The sequence below is a fragment of the Vipera ursinii genome (assembly GCF_947247035.1).
Source record: "Vipera ursinii genome assembly, chromosome: 2".
Classification (NCBI taxonomy): domain Eukaryota; kingdom Metazoa; phylum Chordata; class Lepidosauria; order Squamata; family Viperidae; genus Vipera; species Vipera ursinii.
This window is the reverse complement of record NC_139513.1, coordinates 188,537,978-188,547,336: the sequence shown is the minus strand read 5'-3', so window position 1 is coordinate 188,547,336 and position 9,359 is coordinate 188,537,978. Positions and strand designations below refer to the sequence as shown.

At 39.0% G+C, this 9,359-nt stretch overlaps 1 long non-coding RNA gene across 1 annotated transcript; it reads right to left on the bottom strand.

Moving 5' to 3' along the window:
* Positions 1–5,146: 5,146 nt before the first annotated feature.
* LOC310637036 lies at positions 5,147–9,116 on the bottom strand. The gene is made up of 2 exons (XR_014491856.1): positions 5,712–9,116; positions 5,147–5,346 (listed from the first exon to the last, which is right to left on the bottom strand). It is a non-coding gene; the product is annotated as an uncharacterized lncRNA (long non-coding RNA).
* Positions 9,117–9,359: the final 243 nt, after the last annotated feature.

Sequence of the window (9,359 nt, the reverse complement as noted above, 5' to 3'; positions counted from 1 at the left end):
CCAAGACACATCACCACCCTATACACTTGGTTGGGTTATAACATGGGGATACTGAACCCCAAGTCCCCTGATGATTATGCTGAATACATAAGTGCTTCTCATTATGGGTATAGGTGCGAATCCAACTCATGGAACCACACTTTCATAATCTCAGATTATGATTTATTGCCCCACATGCATCAATAGTAAGGTCCACTGGAAAGTTAGGGTTCATAATTTTTGTGGAGTTCAACAACTTCCTTTCTCTAAAGGCTGACTGGATCTCCAGATAAGTCTCCTTAACCTCCCCTCTTGTTATCTTATTATTCTGAGTACAGGTGGAGTATACAGTTTGGTTATGGGTAGACTTTCCTTTTCATTCCTGTACACTCATAATAACTATGGTAAATTAAAGTTTGTGTTGTCTACTTTCCCTTTTTGGTGGTGGTAATGCAACTATCGCAGCTTAACTCCTGTGGGCTTGTCCCATAAAGGGTTTGGACCAGTGGTGGATTCAGCTTGTTCTCACCACTTCAGCAGAACCAGTAGCTAATTTTTTGTTGCCCAGGCCCAGATTGGACTTCCGGCAGCAGCATCCACACAGAGAACCAGTTGTTCACATATTTGAATCCCACCACTGGTTTGGACCCAAACCCACAGTAACCAGATCAATGTTTCTGTCATTCGTACATTCGTACCACCGCATCTTCTATGATTATTATATCACACTTTTGTTTAGCAACAACAATTACACTATCACCTATAATCAGAACTAGCACATCCTGTGGATGTTCTGTTGCTCGAAGGGGTATTTCTATTTCTTCAATTTTTGGCTTTTCATAGAAAAGCATAGGCATTCATTCACTCCTGCAATAGAACAGAACAAACAACCACACCAAGAACACCAATTCTGCTAATACTAGCCCGATCAACTCTTCAACTAGTGGTTGCATTTAGTTCCTGGTAATTTTTAGATTCAATGGATCTGTATCAGGTTCAACCTTCCACCCCTTAAATATTTGTGTAGCAGCCTTCACACACATATGGTGAGACGACCCCTTCTCTTTTGTTCAGAGAGCTGTTTCTGTGGTCAGCAGCACTTGGTGTGGTCCTTTCCACCTAGGTTACAGTTTCTCTTCTCTCCAGGTCTTTATTAGGACCCAATCACTTAGTTGAAATTGATGAACTGCAAATTTGAGTGGTGGAACTTGAGTCAGGAGACCTTTTTTCCTGAGAACAGATAAATATCTGGACAGATCAAGGACATACTTTCTAATCATAGTGTCTCTTAATTTTATGTCTTCCTTTTTCTCAACCCCTCCCAGGTAAGGTACCCCAAATAACATCTTGTATGGGGACAACCCCAGGTCTTTCCTTGGCTTAGTCCAGGGGTAGGCAACCTCGACTCTTTTATGACTCATGGACTTCAACTCCCAGAATTCTGGGACTTGAAGTGCATGAGTCATAAAAGAGCCGAGGTTGCCTACCCCTGGTTTAGTCCTTTATCTCAACAGGGCCAAAGGGAGGCACTTTGTCCATGGTAATTTCAATTCTAGCATTAATTTTGTCAGAAAAAATAATCTATTAGCCCTCTCCACCTTCCCAGAAGATTTAGGGTTACAGGGGGTGTGGTGATCCCATTTTATCCCCAATGTATCCATCACCCCTTTCAGGACCCTTGAGGTAAAATGCATCCCTTGATTGCTGTCGATATGAGTCATTACTCCATATCTTGGTACAATATGCTCTAGCAGGATCCTTATGACAGTAGAGGCAGTGGCTACTGGTGTGGGATAAGCCTCTACCCATCCTTGAACTATGGTGCTGGAGAAGACTCCTGCGAGTCCATTGGACTGCAAGGCGATCAAACCGGTCAGTCCTAGAGGAGATCAACCCTGACTGCTCTTTAGAAGGCCAAATCCTGAAGTTGAAACTCAAATACTTTGGCCACCTAATGAGAAGGAAGGACTCACTGGAGAAGAGCCTAATGCTGGGAAAGGTTGAGGGCAAGAGAAGAAAGGGACAACAGAGAATGAGGTGGCTGGATGGAGTCACTGAAGCAGTAGGCATGAGCTTAAATGGATTCCAGAAGATGGTAGAGGACAGGAAGGCCTGGAGGAACGTTGTCCATGGGGTAGAGATGTGTCAGACGCAACTAACAACAACAAATCCTGACAAATGATTCACCATTACTAGCAGATATTTCATTCTGCCACTAGGTGGCAGCTCAGTAATTGATTTGAATATGTTCAAAGCTGCAGACCTTCCTTCTGAGGTAGTTTTTCTTAAAGTTTATTTATCTTTTTACAAGCTATACACTTGTCTGTTACCTGTTTAGCCACAGTGTATACTCTCTTACATCCATACCTTCTCAAGATAGGTCTACCAAAGCTTGAGAACCCCAATGACTCCCTTCATAAAGAGTATTTAAGATTTCTTGAGTTAGGGATTTATTAAGCATTTGGTGTCCATCCGGTAATTCCCATTTCCCTTCCCTATATTTGTCAATTCTTCCTTCTCTTTTTCACTAAATATTGGGATTATTTCTTCAAGAACTGGAGTTACATACAACAGTTCTGGTTCCTCCATCATTCCCACCTCCTTTGCTTCTTTATCTGCTAAGTTATTCCCTATGGCTTCAAAACTAGTTCCTTTCTGATGTCCTTCCACATGCACCACTGCAGTTTCTTTTGGTAATTGCAGAGCTCACATGACCTTTTTCACTAATTCTTCATGCCCCAACTCCTTCCCTTTTGCAGTTATTAATCCTCTCTCTAGCCAAATCTTTCCAAAGGTGTGGACTACACCCACAAGCATATTTGGAGTCTGTGTATATAGTTCCCTTCTGCTCTTCCAGTAGTTGCAAAGCCTGTCTTAAGGCATATCATTTCCAAGTTTGAGCTGACCACGTTTTGGGTAAACTGCCAGCTTCTAAAAGATTTCTACTTTGTCCATCAACAATAACATATCCATCTCTCCTTTTTCCTTCTACTATTCTTGATGACCCATCTATGAATACATACTCTCCTTCTTCTATGAATACATACTCTCCTTCTTCAAGAAACTCATCATACAAGTCTGGTCTGATTTTGATTTGCAATTCAGTAACATCCACACAAAAGTGTTCCAAATTCTCATTTAAATCCCTTTCTCCTGCTAGAAACTGAGCAGGATTCAGGTTGTAATCTATATTAAGAATTAGGTCTGACTTTTCCATTAGGATGGCCTCATATTTCAAAATCCTAGAGTCAGTGAGCCACCATCCTGCCTTTGGATTTAATATGGTTTTTACTTGGTGTGGGGTGCTAACTATAAGTGCTCCTCCAAAAGTGAGTTTTCTACTTTCTTGGACCAGTATAAGCTGTGGCTGCAATAGTCTGAATACAAACTGGCCATCCCGTTATGACTGGATCCATGATTTTTGACAATAAAGCAATAGGCTTTTTCTTATCTAGCCATTTTTGAGTAAGGACCCCTTGTGCCACCCCATTTTCAGTATTCACATATTAAATGGAAGGGCTTCTCCAGATTGGATGAGCCAAAAAACAGGAGAAGTAGTCAGGATAGTTTTTAAGATGTCAAAGGCCTGGGTTTCTTCTGGGGTCCATATTAATTTCCAAGGCTTTTCCTCTAGTAATTTAGCATACAAATTCTTTGTTAACTGTGCATAATTGTTAATCTATAACCTACAATACTCTATCAGGCCCAAAAACTTTCTTAATTCTCTCTTATTTCTTGGTAAGGGGTGAGTTACTATGCCTTCAATTCGTGCTGGAGTTATACATCATTTTCTTTCACTGATTAAATGGGCTAAATATTTCACTTCCTTTTTTACATACTGTAATTTACTTTTAGACATTCAGAGGCCTTTCTCTCCCCAAAAGCCCAATAACTGATTAGTTGCCTGCTTCAGCTTATCCTTCTTTTTCCCTGACAGCAAAAGATCATCCAAATATTGTATTAGGTTGATCTCCTCTGGCACTTAAAATTGTTCTAGTAATTGCTCCAGGAATTGTCCAAACAGATTTGGGGACTTAGTGAACTCCTGAGGAAGGACTGGCCATTGGAATTATTGCTTTCTTCCCATATTTGGGTTTTCCCATTCAAAGGCAAACATTTTTCTTGAATCCTCATGTAGAGGACAGGCCCAAAATGCATTCTTTAGGTCTATTACACTAAACCAGGAGTGATTAGGTGGAATCTATCCCAAAAAAGTGTAAGGATTTGGGACTATAGGATGTCTAGTCAGCACTATTCCATTCAAGACACATAAATCTTGAACCATTCTCCATCATCACCACCATCATCATCATTTTAGCCATTATCTGTCCACTGCAGGATGAAGGCCTCTTCTGCCTGTTTCCAACCAATACGGTCCTGAGCTTTCTTTTCCCAATTGGGCCCGCAATACTTGCTGATGTCATTGATGCATCTTGTTTTAGGTCTTTTTCATGGATGCTTTTTATCAAGTGAGATCCAGTCTATGACTGCCTTGGTCCACCTGCCATCATAATTTTCAAGAACAACCTGAAAAGTTTTCAATCAGTGTGTGTTACCTGCTCTAACATATGATGGTAAAACATGATCACTAATCTCACAATCAATACAAAAGCTACAAGTGGTGCAAAGAGTCATGGAAAAATGCATGCTTGGCAGTATAAGACAAGATAGAAACATCTGCACATGGATTAGAGAACAAATAAAAGTATATGGTAACGTCAACATAGTAAAAGAATTGAAATGGAAATAGACTGGCCATATAGCAAATATTTATTTATAGTGGGATATAATAAAAACCTGACCTATGATATAAATCTGACCTACTTATTGCAGACATGTTGAACTTGTTCTCTGAGAGGTCAAGGCAGTGTAAGTAGCATTTCCTAATTTTATTCTTACAAGAAACCTGTGAATTTAGTTGGATTGAGAAAATGGCTAATCCAAAATCATTCATAGAACTCTGTGGTTGAATAGGGGTAGTATTCCAATCTCCCCATTTCTGATTCATGTTAAATACATATGCATTGCAGGATGCAAATCTGAATCCTCAGGACCACATGCAATGGCCCCTCCAGGCCTAGATGCAGTCTTTATAGATCCTTCACATTTGCTGCTGAATTCTAAAGTATTACATCATGAAACTGAAAAATTATGAAATACATAAAAGTGATGACATAAAATATTTATTTAGATAATTTATTTGTTGTCCAACTTTAACTTACAAGGACATTCTCCTAAAAAAGCAGCTCTCAAGGAGCATTAAAGCATTAAATAAAATAGCATTAAAGCATAATTAATATCAAGCATATACATTGAAACGGTACTTTTAAATATACATCCAAATTCATAACAAACAAATGAAATCTGCTTGCTTGCAATAAGTTAATAGGTAAAGGTAAAGGTTCCCCACACATGCGTACTAGCCATTTCCGACTCTAGGGGCCGGTGCTCATCTCCGTTTCAAAGCCGAAGAGCCAGTGCTTGTCTGAGGACATCTCCGTGGTCATGTGGCCGGCATGACTAGACGCCAAAGGCGCACGGAACGCTGTTACCTTCCCACCGTAGCGGTCCCTATTTTTCTACTTGCATTTTTACGTGCTTTCGAACTGCTAGGTTGGCAGAAGCTGGGACGAGTAACAGGCGCTCACTCTGTTACGTGGCACTCGAGATTCAACCCGCCAAACTGCCGACCTTCTGATCGACAAGCTCAGTGTCCTAACCCACTGAGCCACCACGTCCCTAATAAGTTAATGCATTCTGGAATAACAGATTAGGCTTTCTTTCATTGAAAAAAGCTATCGTACTCCCTTGTCCCCCCCCCTCCAACAATATGGACACCACTCTTGATGAGCCAAGAGGGATAATCTTAAGGATCACATCAGGCATCAGGACCCACTGACTAGGCAATAAGCAATAAATGGGGAGAGGGGTAGTAATTTTGGGAATGTAAATCAGCAGAAAATTTTTGAAAATGGGAAATATAAAGAAAAGTTTAGGGACTCAGAGAACCAAGCAGCAAATCTGAAAATCAGAAAATTTGGGACTTGGGCAACCAGAAAATAGTGGGACAGGAGAAAGTATGCAGAGTTTTCTGCTTTCTTTTTCTTGTTTTCCATTTATTTTCAGCCAATTCTCTATCTCCTGACCTCTGCAAAATTAGAGTCTGGTGTCAGAGGTCATGAAATACAAAATAAGCAGCAAAATAAAAATAATGGGGGGATCCAGTGTCAACAAATATATATTCTTTCCTTCAATTAAAGTGCAGTGTACATCTTTGACATATGTGTTTGAGGAAATTTTCCAGTCGGAGCTTTCTAGTGGTTAAGAAGGTTGAATTGAGAAAACTGAGGATGAAAGTGAGAATCAAACCCAAGTACGGTAATATTAGACCTTTTATTGAAATAACTGAGGAAGAACCTAAACAATTTAAGCCTTGGGTCTAATCTATTGGTGTTCGCATTCTACCATGAAAAATAAGAATGTTTAAAGTTTTTGTATGTATTTAAAGTGTGAAGGAGGTATCCCACACAAATTTGTTCAGTCTTCAGATCTGATCTTTGATGCTCCCTGAGCTTATATAAAAATAAGTGCAAACCTAGAGAAAATTTTTATAAAATGTTTTATAGATGGCATTTGGATCCTAAAAAGCTGTCTTGTATGTATTCCAATTTACAGCCCAAATGTTGGAGATGTGGTAGTTTGGACGCTACTTATTTTCATATTTGGTGGACTTGTAGAAATATAAAAGCTTTTTGGATTAAAATTTGGTGGAACATCCAAAAGATTTTTAAGAGAAAGATAAAGTTTACCCCACAATTATTTTTATTGAGTGTTATTACAGATTGTGATACTAAAGAAATTAACTTGATGTTGAATTTGACAACAGCTGCAAGGTTATTGGTAGGGCAATATTGGAAGAAGGACTGCCTGCCTACTATAGAGGAATGGACGCTTAAAGTGTCAAATTTAGCAGAAATAGCTAAGATTTCTGCTTATTTGAAGGATCATTCACAAGAAAGATACATTTCAGTTTGGAGAAGATGGATAGATTATATTCAGAAAAAATATGGGACAAAAAAGTTTCATTTAGCTTATGAGTAAATTTTAGATTGTTATAATTAATTTTTTTCTTTTTTCTTTTTTATTATTAGTTATAATATATGTATATTATACAGTATTATTATTGTATTAGTATAAGTTGGATACTTTTAGATTGTTTGTAATTATGTTATAGGCGGGTTAAAGTGCATTATGTATTTGGTTATTTATATAGTTGGTTAATGTTAGTTAGATTAGGATTATTATATATTTGTAACCCTGTAATCAGCTTTGGGAAGTGGGGGAGGGGGAGGGGGGTTTAGGGGTGGGTTGGGGATGGGATAATATTGTAACTCTTATAAAACTTTTCAATAAAAATAAATAAATAAAAAATAAGTGCAAACCCCACTCCCTACTAGCACTGATGATGTTACCTAGTTTGGTAATGAAACATCTGCAAGAAAACCACCAAACTCAGAGGACCCCACAATTCAACCCTGAATTACAAATATTATCTTCTATTGATTCCTTCCACTATCTTACCTAAGTCTTTAGTAGAAATATTAATGAATAGAGAGGCCCAGAATTGAACTGTTTGGCACCCCATCCCACTTGAATCTTCATTCTACTTATGTTATGTAAAAAATAAAAATATGTCTACTACATTTCCCACAATCAGTTAAATAAATAATCTAATAAAAAATTAAATAAGGAAAGTCTAACAAGACTTCTTCTTGAGAAATCCATGCTGACCAGTGTTCTCAAACTGTTTTATAGAAGACTCTCTCCTCAGAGCTAAAGTAATTTTATTCCAATGCACATTTGACCCTTCAAACTGGGTTAGTTTAGTTTTAGGTATACTTAATGACATTTATTAATGTTTTTAATAATATTGCTTTTACACTCATTTATTAAATGTCTAATCATAAACCAAAACAGCAGTAAGAATTTAAATAAACCAGATAAAATAAGCAGCAGATTAAAAAATCTGTACGAAAGAGGAAAAAATGGAAGATAATAACACTATTGTATATAATATTCATAGATAAAAAGGTCCTCTAGAACAGGGCTTTTCAACCTTTTCACCCCTTGTACCACTTTTAGGATAAGGCAATATCCAAGTACCACCAGTTGCCCAGCAAGGTGTCAAAAACTTGATGACCAAAAAAAAGGAAGGACTCTCATGCTGCGACCCTTCCCCAGCTGCATTTCTTACCTGTTTGTTGCTGCCACCCGTGTGCAAATCCAGTCTGTTTTTTTGTCCTCTTCTCTCTTGCCCCTCCTCCTCCTCCTTTTTTTTACATTCGGTACAGCTCCAGCTGACTCTTCCTCCTCCTCCCAAGGCTGCATCTTTTTTTCTCTCTCCCTCTCCCACCCAAACTGCCTCATTTTATAGCCTCTCCTGTCTCTGCCACCCTCCTCCTACTTTCTCTTCCGGGTGTGCCAGAAGTGCTGATCCTGGGGCTTTTGCCTCGCCCCAGCAGCCCTGCAGCTCCCGAGGACTCTCTCAAAGCAACTCCTGTGTTGCGCCACTTTGGCTCATTCCTTCCCCTGCTACCCTGGGCTGGGCTAGGTAGGGCCATGTACCACCTGCCATGTGCCAATGTACCACAGGTGGTACACGTAGCACCGGTTGAATAGCCCTGCTCTAGAACAGGGTTTTTCAACCTTTTCACAGATTGTACCACTTTTACAACATGACAGTATTTGAGTACCACCAGTGCTTAGCAAGGTGTCAAAAACTTGATTAAAAAAAGGTTGGGGAGATTTTGGGTTTTACTGATTAGATTCATTTGTTGTTATAGAAATGGCTAGTTTATAATATTATGGAGGTTCAATGTTAATGCTTCCTTCTACTGCAACAGAGGAAGTCTGTTCTTTTTCCCTTCTCCCCCTCACTTTTTCCCCCTTTTTCCTCCCCACTGTGTCCTACTATACTATTTGCTTTTGTATTTTTGTATTTTATTCTATACTCTAATAAAATATTACAAACTGCAGAAAAAAAGGAAAAAAGTACCAGTTTTAATTTCTTCAGTGGCTGTTCGTTTGCTGAATCACTTTACCTTTGCACTGACAAATGTATGATGAATTTATCCATGTTTATTAATATGCACCACTACCAGCTAGCTCAGGGGTCTTCAAACTTGGCACTTTTAAGACTTGTGGACTTCAACTCCCAGAATTCCTCAGCCATCATGGCTGGTTAAGTAATTCTGGAAGTTGAAATCCACAGATTTAAATTTGTTAAGTTTGTAGACCCCTGAGCTAGCTGATCGGCCATTCTTCCTCTCTCCCTTCTGAGCCCATTCCACAGTGTAGTAAGAATGCACCCTCCATCCCTT